The following is a 17986-nucleotide window of genomic DNA, read 5'->3' on the forward strand; positions in this document are numbered from 1 at the left end:
TTTTGGTTGGAAGCGTAATTCCCCTGGGAACCTTTCCGGTTTTTTCTGGTATTTAAAGTTGTGAGACTGAATGAAATGTGAGACTGAAACATGGCTGTCGCTAGGGAGGCTCGCCCAAGCGCATGGAACTTGCTATAGCAACGACTTATGTATCTGGAAGCACCTGCAGTCGTGCTGTGTGGTCTGGCTTGTGAGAATCTTTCAGATCCTCAAATCACAGCATCCTGAGGAAAGTGTCAAATATTATCTTATTGCCTTTAAAATATATTTTACATTTATTTATTTACACTTACTTTGTGCTAGGGAAGTTATGTATATGTCGCTGCGAGGTCAGAGGACACGTTTGGGGAGTCAGTCCTCTCCTTCAACCACGTGGGTTACAAGAATTTAAAGAATTATTTATTTATTTATTTATGTAGATGAGTACACGGTAGCTGTACAGATGGTTGTGAGCCTTCATGTGGTTGTTGGGAATTGAATTTTTTAGGACTTCTGCTCCCTCCACCGGTCGGCCCCGCTAGTTCTAGTCCAAAGATTTATTTATTATTATACATAAGTACACTGTAGTTGTCTTCTGATGCACCAGAAGAGGGCATCAATCTCATTATGGGTGGTTGGGAGCCACCATGTGGTTGCTGGGATTTGAACTTAGGACCTTTGGAAGAGCAGTCAGTGCTCCTACCCACTGAGCCATCTCTCCAGCCCTGGATTACAAGAATTGAACTGAAGTCCTCAGGCTTGGAAGCAAGTGCCTTACCCACTGAGCAGTCCCCTTCTATAGATAAGAAATGTGAGGTTACACCCTTGCCTAATTTTAAATAAGTCATTCAAACTTTTAGCTGGGCATGGGATGCCTCCTTATAATCTCGGCATACAAGAAGCTGAGTCAGAAGAACTGAGAGTTCAAAGCCAGCTTGAGCTACATGGGTGGTGGGGGGGGGTTGGCGTGTCAGTTTTTTTCTTTAGTATTACAGCATGACTTCCAGTATAAAAGTAAGCTTTCTTTAATATAGAGAAATATTAGAAAATATAATTTTATTTTTCTTGTCTCATGGGTTGCTATTGTCTGTTTTTTTTTGAGACAAGTCCTAAGTATGTAGCCCTGGCTGGCCTAGAACTGGCTATATAGATCAAGCTGGCCTCAAACTCACAGAGACCTGCCTCCCTCTGCACTTTCCAAGTGCTGGGACTAAAGGTGCGGGCCTTTATTTGTTTGTTTTTTCCATTTAACAAAGATCTGGTGACTACTCATTGAACACGTACCATGAACAAGACATTGTTCTAAATCTTAGGGTTACCAACTATTGTACAGCTTACATCAGAATAAGAAGAGACAGGAAAGACATGAAGGCCAATGGGCAGCATGCAAGAGAACGCACACTAAAACAAACCCTGCACTCATGGTCTCTCTGCAGTCAGCACCTGTTAGGAGGCTGATCGCTCCCTGAAGTAATTTGTTCTCCTTTGGTGCTAGAGAGAGGGCTCAGTGGACAAGAGGACCTGAGTTGGGTTCCCAACATTCATGTCAAGTGCCTCACAGCTCCAGGGAACTCCAGAGAATCCAATGCCTGAATTTGGCCTCTGAAGTTACCTGCATTTACATACATATACACATACATACGTATGTACATGCATACATACACACATGCATGCATACATACATTCACATATACACACACAAGTAACTCAAAGTTAGCAAATCACTCTAGAGTGTTTTCTTCACTCTGCAACCGTGGCTACCTCAGTTCTCTTTCAGTCTACTTCTGCGTTACTGCTTTGCTCCCTCTCTAATCTCTAAATGCTGATCTCTTGCCAAGTACCACCCTGGGACTCCCAGCTTGGTTCTCTCCTCTGCCTTTGTGTTCCATTCAGTCTCGTAGCCTTTAAAATATACTGTTTTCTTGAGTTGGGGGTTCATGTGCACACCCGGCATGCAGAGAGAGGCCATGATCCATCTTTCTGTGGTTCCAGGGATGGACCTTGGATCATTAGCCTTGTACCTTGTATAGCAAGTACCGTAATCTGATGGGTTCTCCTGCTGGCCCAGAGTCCCAGAGCTTCTTTTTTTTTTTTTTTAAAGATTTATTTATTTATTATATGTAAGTACACTGTAGCTGTCTTCAGACACACCAGAAGAGGGCGTCAGATCTTGTTACGGATGGTTGTGAGCCACCATGTGGTTGCTGGGATTTGAACTCCGGACCTTTGGAAGAGCAGTCGGGTGCTCTTACCCACTGAGCCACCTCACCAGACCAGTCCCAGAGCTTCTAATACCCCCTTGCTCTGGTGAATCTCAGACCTCCCTATGCTGAAAGTCTGAATGTAAAACCTAGTGTATCTAAGAGCTCACCGGTCAGGATTACCAGAATGTCCCCAAGAAGCTCATGTATTAAAGGTGTAGCCCAAGAGCTTCAGACTCTCGGTAGATGGGATCTTGTGGGACATCCTTAGGTCACTGGGGGCACTATCAAAGGGAAATATGGGACTCTTCTCTCTCTCTCTCTGCTGTTGTTTTGTTTGTCTGGTGTTTGAGACAAGGTCTCGGGTAAGCCAGCTGGCTTCTCATTTTGTGGCCAAGCATAATCTTGAACTCCTGACCCTCCAGCCTCCATCGCCCAAGCACCACAGGTGCATTCCACCACACGCAGCCACCCTTTAATCTTTAACAGGCGTTACGCCAGATCACCTGCATCTGCCCCAACTCCTGCTCTTTGCCTGTTTCCTGGAAGATCAGATTGGCACAGATGGTTACCAGAAATGACTTTCTCCCCCTGTGACTTTAGGCAAATAAATTAAACTTTCTAAACTTTAACAGCCTCTGAGGAAAATGGGGCCATAATAACTCTCTTCTGGGGTGATCAGAGGGCTTAAGACTTCTATGAGGAATAAGATATAAATATAAAGTGCTTGATAAACACTTTGCTTCACACATGTACATTAGAAACATGTAGACATTTTATTTCTGTGTATGAACATTTGGCCTACATGCATGCATGTATGTGTACTGCATGCATCCCTGGTATCCTTGGACTCAGAAGAGGGCATCAGATTAGGAACTGGATTTACTGGTGGTTGTAAGCCAGCATGTGAATGCTGTGGACCAAACCCAGGTTCTCTGTAAGAGTAGAATGTGCTCTTATTTGCTGAACCGCATCTCCAGCCCACTTCTTAATTCATATTCTTAAAGTAGTGGTTCTCAATTTTCCGGATTGAAACCCTCCTGTGGGGGAAGGTGTCAAATAACAGGGGGTTCACCTAAGACCATCAGAAAATGGATCAGAAAGTGTTGTTCACATTATGATTCTTAATGGTAGCAAAATTACAGTTATCAAGTAGCAACAAGATAATTTTATGGTTGGGAGCCACCACAACATGAGGAACTGTGTTAAAGGGTCTCAGCAGTAGGATGCTTTAGAACCACTTTAAAAGGAAGGAACAAATGTGTTATGGATAAGATTTCATGGGCTGGAGAGATGGCTTAGCGGTTAAGAGCACTGACTGCTCTTCTGAAGGGCCTGAGTTCAAATCCCAGCAACCACATAGTGGCTCACAACCATCCTTAATGAGATCTGACGCCCTCTTCTGGTGCGTCTGAAGATAGCTACAGTGTACTTAGATTTTATTTTTATTTTTTTTATTTTTGGTTTTTCGAGACAGGGTTTCTCTGTATAGCCCTGCTGGCTGTCCTGGAACTTACTTTGTAGACCAGGCTGGCCTCGAACTCAGAAATCCGCCTGCCTCTGCCTCCCGAGAGCTGGGATTAAAGGCGTGCGCCATCATGCCTGGTGTACTTAGATTTAATAATGAATAAATCTTTAGGCCAGAGTGAGCAGGGCCGACTGGAGTGAGCAACCTTCGTTCCCAGCAACCACAACCATCTGTACAGCTACAGTGTACTCGTATACATTAAATAAATAAATAAATAAATAAATAAATAAATAAATAAATCTTTTAAAAAAAGATTTCATGGGACAGGCAGTGGTGATGCACTGATGCATGCCTTTAATCTCAGCACTCCGGAGGTAGATCTCCAGGTGATCTCCATGAGTTCGAGGCCAGCCTGCTCTGCAGATCCAATTCTAGGATAGCCAAGGTTACACAGAGAAACCTTGTTTCAAAAAAAAAAATTATTGGCTCTGTCACTCCTGTATTTGTCTTTGAGAAATGGTCTCTAGTCTCCCCAATTACCATGAACGTCTTCACGTGTGTCGAGAAAAGCAGAAATAATTAGGCCAAGCCAAGAAGACTGAAACCAGACTTGAGGCCTGTAAGTGTTGGGAGCCGCGCCCACATTCGCCGTTACAAGATGGCGCTGACAGCTGTGTTCTAAGTGGTAAACAAATAATCTGCGCATGTGCCGAGGGTGATTCTCCACTCCATGTGCTCTGCCTTCCCCGTGACGTCAACTCGGCCGATGGGCTGCAGCCAATCAGGGAGTGACACGTCCTAGGCGAAGGATAATTCTCCTTAATAGGGACGGGGTTTCGTTTTCTCTCTCTCTTGCTTCTTGCACTCTGGCTCCTGAAGATGTAAGCAATAAAGTTTTGCCGCAGAAGATTCTGGTCTGTTGCGTCTTTCCTGGCCGGTCGTGAGAACGCGTCTAATAACAATTGGTGCCGAATTCCGGGACGAGAAAAAACTCGGGACTGGCGCAAGGAAGATCCCTCATTCCAGAACCAGAACTGCGGGTCGCGGTAATAAAGGTTCCCGTAAAGCAGACTGTTAAGAAGGATTCAACTACATGAATTCAGAACTTTTCAGCTGGGGGAACGAGAGTAACCCGTAAGTATAGCTTTACGAGGTAAGTCTGATCTTGAACTTTCTAAGGAAATTCAAGACAGTCTATCAGAAGTAAAGTGGAAAATGTTTGGCCTTGAATTTTTTCTAGTGTTAGAAGCCCTTTTGTTCCTTTTCACATGTTATCAAGTGGTTAAGGCAGGGCGGATTCTAGATGAAATTCAGGACAAGCTATCAGAAGTAAAGCGGGGAGAGAGAGTAGGAACAAAGAGGAAATATGGTACACAAAATAAGTATACAGGCCTTTCCAAGGGTCTTGAACCCGAGGAAAAGTTAAGGTTAGGTAGGAATACCTGGAGAGAGATTAGAAGAAAAAGAGGAAAAAGGGAAAAGAAGAAAGATCAATTAGCGGAGGTCTCTAGGAAAAGGAGCCTGTGCTCATCGCTGGATGGGCTCGGGGAGCCAGCTCTTAGTAGCTCTGAAGCAGATGAAGAATTCTCCTCTGAAGAAACAGACTGGGAGGAAGAAGCAGCTCATTATGAGAAAAAAGGGTACCAGCCAGGTAAAGTGCTAGCTAATCAGTTAAGGAAGCCAAAAGCGGCTGGCGAAGGCCAGTTTGCTGATTGGCCTCAGGGCAGTCGGCTTCAAGGTCCGCCCTATGCGGAGCCCCCGCCCTGCGTAGTGCGTCAGCAGTGCGCAGAGAGGCAGTGCGCAGAGAGGCAGTGCGCAGACTCATTCATTCCCAGAGAGGAACAAAGGAAAATACAACAGGCATTTCCGGTCTTTGAAGGAGCCGAGGGTGGGCGTGTCCACGCTCCGGTAGAATACTTACAAATTAAAGAAATTGCCGAGTCGGTCCGTAAATACGGAACCAATGCTAATTTTACCTTGGTGCAGTTAGACAGGCTTGCCGGCATGGCACTAACTCCTGCCGACTGGCAAACGGTTGTAAAAGCCGCTCTCCCTAGTATGGGCAAATATATGGAATGGAGAGCGCTTTGGCACGAAGCTGCACAAGCGCAGGCCCGAGCAAACGCAGCTGCTTTGACTCCAGAGCAGAGAGATTGGACTTTTGACTTGTTAACGGGTCAGGGAGCTTATTCTGCTGATCAAACAAACTACCATTGGGGAGCTTATGCCCAGATTTCTTCCACGGCTATTAGGGCCTGGAAGGCGCTCTCCCGAGCAGGTGAAACCACTGGTCAATTAACAAAAGTTGTCGAGGGACCTCAGGAATCCTTCTCAGATTTTGTGGCCAGAATGACAGAGGCAGCAGAGCGTATTTTTGGAGAGTCAGAGCAAGCTGCGCCTCTGATAGAACAGCTAATCTATGAGCAAGCCACAAAGGAGTGCCGAGCGGCCATAGCCCCAAGAAAGAACAAAGGCTTACAAGACTGGCTCAGGGTCTGTCGAGAGCTTGGGGGACCTCTCACCAATGCAGGCTTAGCGGCCGCCATCCTCCAATCTCAGAACCGCTCCATGGGCAGAAATGATCAGAGGACATGTTTTAATTGCGGAAAGCCTGGGCATTTTAAGAAAGATTGCAGAGCTCCAGATAAACAGGGAGGGACTCTCACTCTTTGCTCTAAGTGTGGCAAGGGTTATCATAGAGCTGACCAGTGTCGCTCTGTGAGGGATATAAAGGGCAGAATCCTTCCCCCACCTGATAGTCAATCAACTGATGTGCCAAAAAACGGGTCATCGGGCCCTCGGTCCCAGGGCCCTCAAAGATATGGGAACCGGTTTGTCAGGACCCAGGAAGCAGTCAGAGAGGCGACCCAGGAAGACCCACAAGGGTGGACCTGCGTGCCGCCTCCGACTTCCTATTAATGCCTCAAATGAGTATTCAGCCGGTGCCAGTGGAGCCTATACCATCCTTGCCCCCGGGAACCATGGGCCTTATTCTCGGCCGGGGTTCACTCACCTTGCAGGGCTTAGTAGTCCACCCTGGAGTTATGGATTGTCAACATTCCCCTGAAATACAGGTCCTGTGCTCAAGCCCTAAAGGCGTTTTTTCTATTAGTAAAGGAGATAGGATAGCTCAGCTGCTGCTCCTCCCTGATAATACCAGGGAAAAATCTGCAGGACCTGAGATAAAGAAAATGGGCTCCTCAGGAAATGATTCTGCCTATTTGGTTGTATCTTTAAATGATAGACCTAAGCTCCGCCTTAAGATCAACGGAAAAGAGTTTGAAGGCATCCTTGATACCGGAGCAGATAAAAGTATAATTTCTACACATTGGTGGCCCAAAGCATGGCCCACCACAGAGTCATCTCATTCATTACAGGGCCTAGGATATCAATCATGTCCCACTATAAGCTCCGTTGCCTTGACGTGGGAATCCTCTGAAGGACAGCAAGGGAAATTCATACCTTATGTGCTCCCACTCCCGGTTAACCTCTGGGGAAGGGATATTATGCAGCATTTGGGCCTTATTTTGTCCAATGAAAACGCCCCATCGGGAGGGTATTCAGCTAAAGCAAAAAATATCATGGCAAAGATGGGTTATAAAGAAGGAAAAGGGTTAGGACATCAAGAACAGGGAAGGATAGAGCCCATCTCACCTAATGGAAACCAAGACAGACAGGGTCTGGGTTTTCCTTAGCGGCCATTGGGCCAGCACGACCCATACCATGGAAAACAGGGGACCCAGTGTGGGTTCCTCAATGGCACCTATCCTCTGAAAAACTAGAAGCTGTGATTCAACTGGTAGAGGAACAATTAAAATTAGGCCATATTGAACCCTCTACCTCACCTTGGAATACTCCAATTTTTGTAATTAAGAAAAAGTCAGGAAAGTGGAGACTGCTCCATGACCTCAGAGCCATTAATGAGCAAATGAACTTATTTGGCCCAATACAGAGAGGTCTCATGCTGGTTAATCAACTCATAGATCTTGTCCAGATACAACTAGATGTATTATGACAAATAACTCAGCAGGGTTGTGAACAAAAGTTTCCGGGATTGTGTGTTATTTCCATTCAGTATGTTAAATTTACTAGGGCAGCTAAATTGTCAAAAAGTCTTTTTCAGTATATGTTACAGAATTGGATGGCTGAATTTGAACAGATCCTTCGGGAATTGAGACTTCAGGTCAACTCCACGCGCTTGGACCTGTCCCTGACCAAAGGATTACCCAATTGGATCTCCTCAACATTTTCCTTCTTTAAAGAATGGGTGGGATTAATATTATTTGGAGATACACTTTGCTGTGGATTAGTGTTGCTTCTTTGATTGGTCTGTAAGCTTAAGGCCCAAACTAGGAGAGACAAGGTGGTTATTGCCCAGGCGCTTGCAGGACTAGAACATGGAGCTCCCCCTGATATATGGTTATCTATGCTTAGGCAATAGGTCGCTGGCCACTCAGCTCTTACATCTCACGAGGCTAGACTCATTGCACGGGATAGAGTGAGTGTGCTTCAGCAGCCCGAGAGAGTTGCACGGCTAAGCACTGCAATGGAGAGGCTCTGCGGCATATATGAGCCTATTCTAGGGAGACATGTCATCTTTCATGAAGGTTCAGTGTCCTAGTTCCCTTCCCCCAGGCAAAACGACACGGGAGCAGGTCAGGGTTGCTCTGGGTAAAAGCCTGTGAGCCTAAGAGCTAATCCTGTACATGGCTCCTTTACCTACACACTGGGGATTTGACCTCTATCTCCACTCTCATTAATATGGGTGGCCTATTTGCTCTTATTAAAAGGAAAGGGGGAGATGTTGGGAGCCGCGCCCACATTCGCCGTTACAAGATGGCGCTGACAGCTGTGTTCTAAGTGGTAAACAAATAATCTGCGCATGTGCCGAGGGTGATTCTCCACTCCATGTGCTCTGCCTTCCCCGTGACGTCAACTCGGCCGATGGGCTGCAGCCAATCAGGGAGTGACACGTCCTAGGCGAAGGATAATTCTCCTTAATAGGGACGGGGTTTCGTTTTCTCTCTCTCTTGCTTCTTGCACTCTGGCTCCTGAAGATGTAAGCAATAAAGTTTTGCCGCAGAAGATTCTGGTCTGTTGCGTCTTTCCTGGCCGGTCGTGAGAACGCGTCTAATAACATGTAAGTAGTTCAGTGTAAAAGAATGTCAGCGAGAGTGAGTTTGACACCTGAGAGCCACATGATGGAAGGAAAGAACAAGCTCCTACCAACTGACTGTGATCTACGTGTCACACATACACACGCACACACGTGTACACACACACACACACACACACACACACACACACACACACACACACCCTGCCTTCCACTGTCTGCAAACTGCCTATTGTGGGGTTGGTGGTTACTTCAAAAGCCAATCTAAACTAAATTTATGCTCTAAATCATTTGGTAAGGTGACTCCTGAGTCCTTCAGCTGGAGGAATTTTAAGGTGTGTCACCTGGAGAGGATTTATATTCTGCATTTAACTTTACTAGTAGAACTAATCAGGACATTGAACTGGACCCTGAGATAGAAATAACTCTCCTTTAGAGAGAGGTTCACACCCTATTATACCTCATTGGCAAATTTCCTGACAGCCACACTTTTTTCTGCATCTGTTGTGTTTAAAATTAAATTTGAAGCTATTTCCTTACTGTAGGTGGACAGTTTGAAGAGAATACATCCTCACTTGGTGCACTTTATTTAACCTTTTCACTACGCACACCTCCCTCCCCCTACATAAATTAACAAATTCACAACTTTGCACGCATGAGTCCTTTGATGGGGCATGGGGACAAAACTTTTGTTATTGCTGTTTCTGCCAGCCTAGTCCGTTAAAAATTAAAACAAGCGGCTTTTCTGTCTTTCGTGTTGACCAAACCTCCTGACATTGACTCTGAAACATGAGTTGGATATAAAAATGTTTAAACATACCCGATGGGGTAGGAGAGATAGTTCAGTGGTTATGTCTTGCTGACCTTGTGTGGAGGACCTCAGTTCTGTTCCCAGCCCCCATACTGGGCAGCTCACAACTGCCTCTACTCCAGTTCTAGGGGTATTCAATACCTCTATTCTCCATAGACACCTGTACTCAAGTGGTAATTCATACCCATAATTAGGAATAATAGGAATAAATCTTCTTTTAAAAATAACCTGATTCAAAATAAAAATGGTAAATGCATTGTGCCACCTGTCTTCTTTAAGAAGCTGGGCGTATATGTGTGTCTTGTCTACACATATTTACATATATACACTCTTCCTGTCCCACCTAGTCGTCAGTTGCTAGTTCACAAAAGTGAAGTCACCAGTAGGTTGAGTGGTTGCTCCTCCGAGTTCCACTTCTCTCTGCAACTGTTTAAAAGCTCTTCTTAGCCCTGTATTTGCTGCCAACATTGCACACTTCCTTCTCGTGCTTAAAAATAAATGTCAAGTCCTTGATCTTTTGTTAAAGATTCATTGCCAGCTCTGGTTTCGCAGCAGGAGCCTCTCTCAGGATGGAGCTGGCTCCGATTTCTGCTAAGAACTAACCTAGGAATGATGGAAAGATGATTATCATCAATGTCAGAGAGCATATGGGTTTCTACTGAGCAGCCCCGCCAAGCGGGGCTCCCACTGATCCTTCCCATCACCACCAGCCAGATGACTCTAGGAGACAAATTCCTCCTCAGATTGGAGAAAATGAGAGTCCAAATTTCACACATATTTCTCCCACCTCAGAGAGGTTTCATAGTAAAGCACTAAGTGCCTTGTGTTTCTTAAGCTTAGTTTCCATAAGATGACCAGTGTGGTTTTTTTTTTTTTTTTTCTTCTCTAGATGGCAAACTACCTCATTTTAGTGCATCCTTTTGTCTGGGTGACTCACTAGGGTCGGTACACACAGTGAAAGAAATGAGGCCATTCTAATTTAGGCATGCACGCATGCACACACACACACACACACACACACACACACACACACACACACACACGAAGGCATTGTGCCTTACTGCAGATGTTTGCAGTGGCTTTATCTCAACCATACGAACCCTGTCTAAAAGGAACAACGCTGTTAATTAAGTGGAAGCCACGGGCACTCAGTGCATATTTTTTCAGCATGAGGTCCCAGGTGATTCAATTAAGATCTCTATCATTACAAATTGGCTCTCCAGGTATTTTTTAAAAACCCTCTTCGTCCACCCTGCTTCTCTTGGGATATATACCAGCTGGCATCTAGGTATTTTAGGATATAATTTTCTGTACTGAGGAAAATCTCTGAGTACAGAGAAATCAGAGGCAAATTTGAACTTTTCTCAGAGTGACTGTTTCAAACATTTGAAAGCACAGAGCAATTTGCCTCTTTTCTAAACAGTAGAGAGATAAGAGTCCACCCTCTCTGCAGCCTATTATATAGCACTCTATTGTCTTTGAAGTTTAAATAAATCAATAAACACAATAAGCACACTGTGTATTTTCTGGTTATACAATGCAGAGAGTAGACAGATGGGGATACTATAATTAAACAATGTTTCCAATGTCCAGAACATTTTAAGCAGAGAGCAAAATTAATTGAAAACCCAGTTGCTGTTGCGGCTGAGGGGCTCCATTCACAGATCCAGAGCCTAATTAACAGAGACAATCAATTAGGCAGCTGGCGCTGTAGACATAGCCCCCTCTGCTTCTGTGGACGAGTTCGATATAACCAGCTAAGCTTTCAAAGTTAAAGATCTAAGCCAAAGACTTTTAGAGAAGAGCTGCACAAGGATTCTGCGATTCCTTCCAGCTGTTCTGGCTGGCCCCTGCTCCCTCTACTACTCAAAGGCGAAACTTTCACAGGCAGCGTTCAGGAAGACTTGCATTTCGGATATTTTCCCTCCGGCGGCATATGTCTGGAAAAGCTCCAGGTTGACCAATATCCCTGAAACAGACCTGGGTGCCGTTTGGTATTTGTAGAATAGAATGAGTCAGCTGTGGACATTCTCACGAGGCAAACTGTTCAGAGAAGGGCAAACACTGGAACAGATTGCAGGACTATTTTTTCCTGCAACTGCTTCGACAGATCTAGAAATCAAATTTCACCAAGTATTGGTCCCATAAACTTTGTGAGAAATACTATGAATATCATCTATAAAGTTTCATAATGCAATTTAGATGGTGGCTGAATAAGATTTTCATTTTCTCTTTGAGTAGGCAGTGCTTATTAATAAGAAAAACACTTCACCCACTTGTTCAGGGTAAAAGCAGGCTCCACCGCCCCCAGGAATTTTGCTTTCAGGTTTATTACTAAGCTGGTTGTTTAGGAACCAACATCGTGGCTATCGCAAGCCTGAAATCCCAACCCTTGGATGCTAGAGGCAGAAGGACTATCCTCAGCACCCACACACTGGGTGAGTTCAAGACCAGCCTGGGCTATGTGAGACCCTCTTTCTTGTTTTCTTTCTTTTTTTTTAAATAAAGATTTTATTTTTTTATTTTATATATATGACGAGTACACTGTAGCTGTCTTCAGACAGACGAGAAGAGGGCAACAGATCCCACTACAGATGGTTGTGAGCCACCATGTGGTTGCTGGGAATTGAACTCAAGACCTCTGGAAGAGCAGTCTCTGCTCTTAACTGCTGAGCCATCTCTCCAGCCTGAGACCCTCTTTCAAAACAACAAAAACAACAAAGAAACCAAATTTATTTTTCCCTGGACCACAGGAGGGGAAAAAAAATGGCGGCTACAGTCTGAACATAAGCTCCCAATTTGATTGGCTGCTAAGTCATCAAAACAGCCTTAAACCCAGCGGAGGCTGAGAACCTGTGCCCTTCTATCTGGTTTATCACCCATTCTCTGTGTGTGTGTGGTCTGAAGTCTGCAAAGTGACTTACTCGCCTTGCCTCCCTTGCTTGGCATCCATCCGTCATGGAGTGGGATGGAGCAGACAGAGCAGAGTGAAAAAAGATGATATGACTCCTGACCTGGTTCCCGGTCACCTCTGGGACCACATGCCTGGATGGTCTCTTCCCCAGCACTGTGTCTTACTAGACTCTATCTGGTCATTCCTTTGCACATCTTCCATATACAACGATTCCCAGTTAGCATCTGAATATCTTCTCTTGGTTTTCTTAACCCAGTCCATCCTACACTTAATGATCTCCTCATCCAAAGCCTTCATTTGCGCCATCTCAGTAGAATCCTAGCTATCAAACCCTCACAACAAAGAGAGAAGAAACGCCCCTTTCCTGGAAGGAGAGGTCATTAGCAAAACGGCAGGCAGGCTGGCTCTCCCACATACATAGATACCAATAGTGTTTCATATCTGTCCTTTATCCCCGAATAAGATCAAATTCCTGCCCTCAAGGAATTTCCTTTCCCAGTTGGGGAGACGAGCAAGTATACAATGCTCACTCAAGATAGCCACATGCCCTGGAAAATCTTATACAGAAATAAACCAAGGGTCCTAGTAGGGTCTAGCTGATGGAAGAGGGCAATTTTGGATACAGATGATCAGGGAAGGGCTTCTTGAATGGATGTCACTTAACTGAGACCTCAACGTTGAGAAGGAAATGGCCACTGTGCCGTGAGCTGGTAGAATTCTGGAATGAGTTCCAGCAGAGGATGGAAAGTGTAAAGGCTTGGAAATGAGCAAAGAGCATTGTGGGAAACGTAGGACTTCATGGCAGCTGTTAGACTCTAGAGAAAGTTAAAGCCAGATCAGTTCAATCCTTGTGAGGAGTGGCGGGGAGGTGGTGTGGGGGGTGTTGAGATGAGACTGGATGGGGAACTGGAGTGAGGCTTTTATTCCATGCACCAGGGGAAGCTAAGAAGAATTTTAAAGAAGATAATTCTATGATTATCATCCTTTTTATTTCTTTCCCCTTTAATCTACTTTTAAAGCTTTGTTCGTGTGTGCATGTGTGTATGTATGCTGTGTATGTGAGTGTCTCCTCAGATGGGGATGTTGGATCACCTGGGGGTCTCGGGCTACAGGCACTCAGGTCCTCTGAAAGAGCAGAGATCACTCACTGAACCATCTCTCCAGTCCCTTATTTATTTTTTGAAAGGTCACTCCAAGAACAATGAGAGAAGCCTAGAGTAATCCAGGTAGCCGACTGTGAGCTATACCCCCTATATACCTACACTCCCAGCACCAGATGGATAGAGACAGAAAGAGCTCAGATTAGGGCCAGCTTAAGCCATAGAGTAAGACTCTGTCTCAGAAGACCAAAATAGGACTGGAGAGATGGCTCAGAGGTTAGGAGCACTTGTTCTTGCAGCGGGTCTGGGATCAATTTCCACCTACATGGGGTCTCACAATTGTCCATAACTCTGGTTCTAGAGGTTCTGACAACCTCTCCTCAGACATACACAGGAACAAGGCACTCACACTAGGAAATAAAATAAGTCATTAAAAAGAAAAAAACCAAGAGGCAGAGGCAGGTGGATTTCTGAGTTCGAGGCCAGCCTGGTCTACAAAGTGAGTTCCAGGACAGCCAGGGCTACACAGAGAAACCCTGTCTCGAAAAACAAAACAACAACAACAACAACAAAAACAAACCCAAAAACCTCAAATAACAAAAACAGAGGCAGAAGACAACTATGCTTTCATTGACAGTGATGGTCAGGATTGATGGAGGAGGAAACAGGCCTGGGCTAGTTTAAGACTTGGTAAGAATGACTGTGAAGAAAGGCAAGGAGCGGAACAAGTAGGAAATCCTCCCATTGGCTGGGACCCTGGCTGCTTCATGGAGAGGAGAAGAGGAGGGAAGGAGAGAGATGGGACTATTGCTGAGGTGAACTGGAGGCAGCCAAGGAATAAGGCCAAGGAGGCAGATGGCTACACGAGCCTAAGGCTCCAAGGACAGGTTTCAGCTGGGGACACTAATTTCCAGTCTTAGCGCTCAAACTGGCTTCTCAAGCCAACCTGGCTTAATTAAGGAGGAACTTGGACACACTAACCAGAATGCTACCCGAATTTAGACGTGACGCCCCTGCCAGTAAAACACCCTCCCATGTTTTGCTCTCTTGTCTTTGAAGTGAGATATGAGAATCCCTAGTTCCTTGACCATTGAGACCTTGTCTCCAGACTGCCGATTTCATTATGACTTAATGATATATTTAAAGAACAGCCCCCAGAGTCCAGTTTGGCTGACATATAAAAATTGTCCTTATAGGGAGATATGTGCCCCGTAGTAAGAGAGATAGTTCCAAGGCTTTCTGTTCCGGTTGTCATGGTGACAGGGGCCTGGGCTCTGGAGGTGGTGAGGAGGAGGAGAGAGGAAAAAAAAACCCTCTAAACTGTGGGGGTTGTTTGTCTTGGGAAAACAATGAAAGATGGTGTTTACAGGCTGTATAGAGTAAATGGCCTATTCACCCTTGGTAGTCGCAGGTAAACAATTTGTAAGCGGACAAATTGTTCATTTTAAGGACATACAAAAGCGTTGTCTGACTCTGGGACTAGAAAAGCATCACACAACTCTTTCATCCTTTGTGCCCAGTGGATCGCCTGGGGCTCTGGTTAATCAACTGAATAACTGAGGTCTTGGAAGGGGCACACCTATCCTAGTTACTCTATGTGGGTTCTGCGGTTGAGAGATGATTCGTAGATCCTTTGGATCATGCACGTACTGTGGGCAGTGTTTACAGAATGACAAACTTCAAAGGCAAACCAAGGAAGCCACGAGTGGTGAGGCACATCTTTGTCCCATTACTCAGAGGCAGAGGCAGGCAGATTTCTGTGAGTTCAAGGCTAGCCTGGTCTGCATAGTGAGATCCTGATGGCAGTGGGGATTGAGGTATGGAGGTGGGGATACGGGTAGGAGTAGGGGATGGGAGGACACTAAACTCAAACTCATGCTTATAATCCCAGTCCTCTAGAAGCCAATGCAGGAAGATGCAGAGTCTAAGGTCAGCCCAGGATACTAAGATTTCTAAAACAACGACAACAACAACAAATAAAAGACAAGAAAACAAATGAAGCTAAATGTGACTGTATATACTATGATCTAGTCCTGAGAGGTCAAGGTAGGAAGGTCAGGAGTTCAAGGTCATCTTTAGCTATAGTATAGATCCAAGGCCAATCTATGCTACCAGAGATCCTGGTTTAAAACAAATAAAAATAACCCACAAAATAAAACATCAGCAAACCCAATAAACCAGCTAAACAAATCAAGGAAACCCGGACAGGAGCCAGTAAGGCGGCTCAGCAGGTAAGACTGCTTCCTGCCAAGCCTAAAGACTTGAGCTGGATCCCCAGAGACCACAAGATAGGAGAGAATTGACTCTTGCATGTTGTTCTCTGACCTCCACATGCACACTGTAGCACGCATACATACCCTCAAACATCCCCCATAGGATTATTAATTTTAAAAATAAAATACTAAAAGATCAACTTGGAAGTCTTACCCTTTGGGGTTGATACTAAGATTTTTTTTTCATGTGTTTGTGTATACATTTTTTTGTGTGTGCACTCATGTGGAGGCCAGAGTTTGTTCTTTATCTTAGTTTTGGTTTTGTTTGAGACAGGGTCTCTTTATGTGGGGTCTCTTTTCTTGTTGTCTTGGAACTCTATATGTAGACCAGGCTGGTCCAGAATCTACAGTGATCCATCTACCTCTGTCTACAAAGTACTGAAATTAAAGGTGTATTGCTTGTTTGTTTTTGAGACAGGGTCTCACATTGTAGATCTGACTATCCTAGAACTCACTACCAACCAGGTAAGCCTTAATCTCACAAAAACCTACCTGTCTCTGTCTCCCAAATGCTTGTTTGTTTTTTGAGATCAAGTCTCCTGTAGCCCAGGCTGGCCTTAAATTCACTCTGCAGCTGAGGTTGGCCTTGAACTTCTGACCTTCCTGCCTCCAGCTACCAACTGCTGGAATTATAAACATGTGCCACAGCAGCTTGAATTAAAAATTTGAAATTAACTATGATCACTAAGTGGAGATAGGATGAAGGGTTGTAGAAGTTATGATAGGAAAACGGTAAAGAACAGAGCCAAAGCTGAGGAAGGGGCTGGGGGTGGCAGGGGGGTAGGGTAGGGGCGTGGTGACCTTGTCTCAGGAGCTATGGGAAGTTAATTGTTGCTGGGGAAAGGAGAAACATTTTCTTCAGTGATGTGGTCACAATCTAGGAGCCCTGGGACTATAAACAGTCCCTCACCCAGGACCCTCGTTGAGCCCACCGAATCCCTTGGAGAGAGGCCACTGTAATGGAATCCACTGAGCCACACATGAATAAAGACAAGAACAACAGAAGAGGGTTTAGGTGAGAAGAGGAATTGGGTAGGCAGGAGGGGAATGGGAGACTATAATAAAACATACATTGTATTCATGTGGAGCTAGGGAGAGGGCTTAGAGGTTCTTACTGCCCTTTTAGAAGACCTGGGCTCAGCTCCCAGCATCTGGGTCAGAGGTAACTCACAACTGTCTGTAATACCAGCTCCCGGGGAAATTGGACACTGTCTTTTGGCAACTGCACCCTATTGCAGAGATTTACACATGGACATACGCATATACTTTTACTATATATAGCTATTATTATATATAACTACATATGCTATTAAAATGAGTTTTAAAGATTTGTTTATTTATATTTTTATGTATATGAGTGTTTTCGCCTGTGTGAATGTCTGTGCACCACAGGAGTGCCTGGTACCTACAGAGCTTAGAAGGGATCAGATGCCCTGTGACTGGAGTTCCAGAACGATGAAAGCCACCATGTGGGTGCTGAGAACCGTACCCAGGTCCTCTGGAAGTACAGGCCAAGTGCTCTTAACTGGTGAGCCATCTCTCCAGCACCTAGCTCATGTTTAAAAGTTGTTTCTTAAAAGAAGATAAATAGCTGGTGCCTGGTGGCACACACCTTTAATCCCAGCTCTCAAGAGGCAGAGGCAGGCGGATTTCTGGGAGTTGGAGGTCAGCCTGGTTGGAGGTCAGTGAGTTCCAAGACGGTCAGGTCAGAGTTACAGAGTGAGACCCTGTCTCAAAACAGTCAAATGAACAAGCAAAAAGAATATAAACAAATGTGAGTGACTTCTTGTCAACCCTAAAAGGCAAGGAGATGTGAAGACTTTTAATTTTTCAAGAGGATTTAACATATCTGGTTCTTAAATATTGAGAGATTTGAAAGGAAGATTCCGCTCATCTCAGAAGGCACAAGGGACCTTTCATTCTGGCCCCTGAACACAGATTTAGATTTTCTCAAACTTCTTGTTCCAACATTGTAGCAATTTCATGAAGCTTGCATAGTAACAGAACAAAGAAAGCCATAAATCAGCGTGCTTTTCAAATACCCTGGTGGAAACATCAGGTGGGCGGATTATAGCAATACAGAGAAACCTTTGCCATAGGCCTCAGGTTCTGTCTAACTTCTGG

At 44.9% G+C, this 17986-nt stretch overlaps 1 long non-coding RNA gene and 1 other non-coding gene across 3 annotated transcripts in view; both read right to left on the bottom strand.

Moving 5' to 3' along the window:
* The window catches only part of Gm33742, a 49992-nt gene that overhangs the window by 22746 nt on the left and 9260 nt on the right, over nt 1-17986 (bottom strand). The window lies entirely within an intron of this gene.
* Gm51288 (predicted gene, 51288) lies at nt 11234-11288 on the bottom strand. The gene has a single exon (NR_162780.1). It is a non-coding gene; the product is annotated as a predicted gene, 51288 (primary transcript).

The sequence above is a fragment of the Mus musculus genome, chromosome 11 (genome assembly GCF_000001635.26).
Source record: "Mus musculus strain C57BL/6J chromosome 11, GRCm38.p6 C57BL/6J".
NCBI lineage: Eukaryota > Metazoa > Chordata > Mammalia > Rodentia > Muridae > Mus > Mus musculus.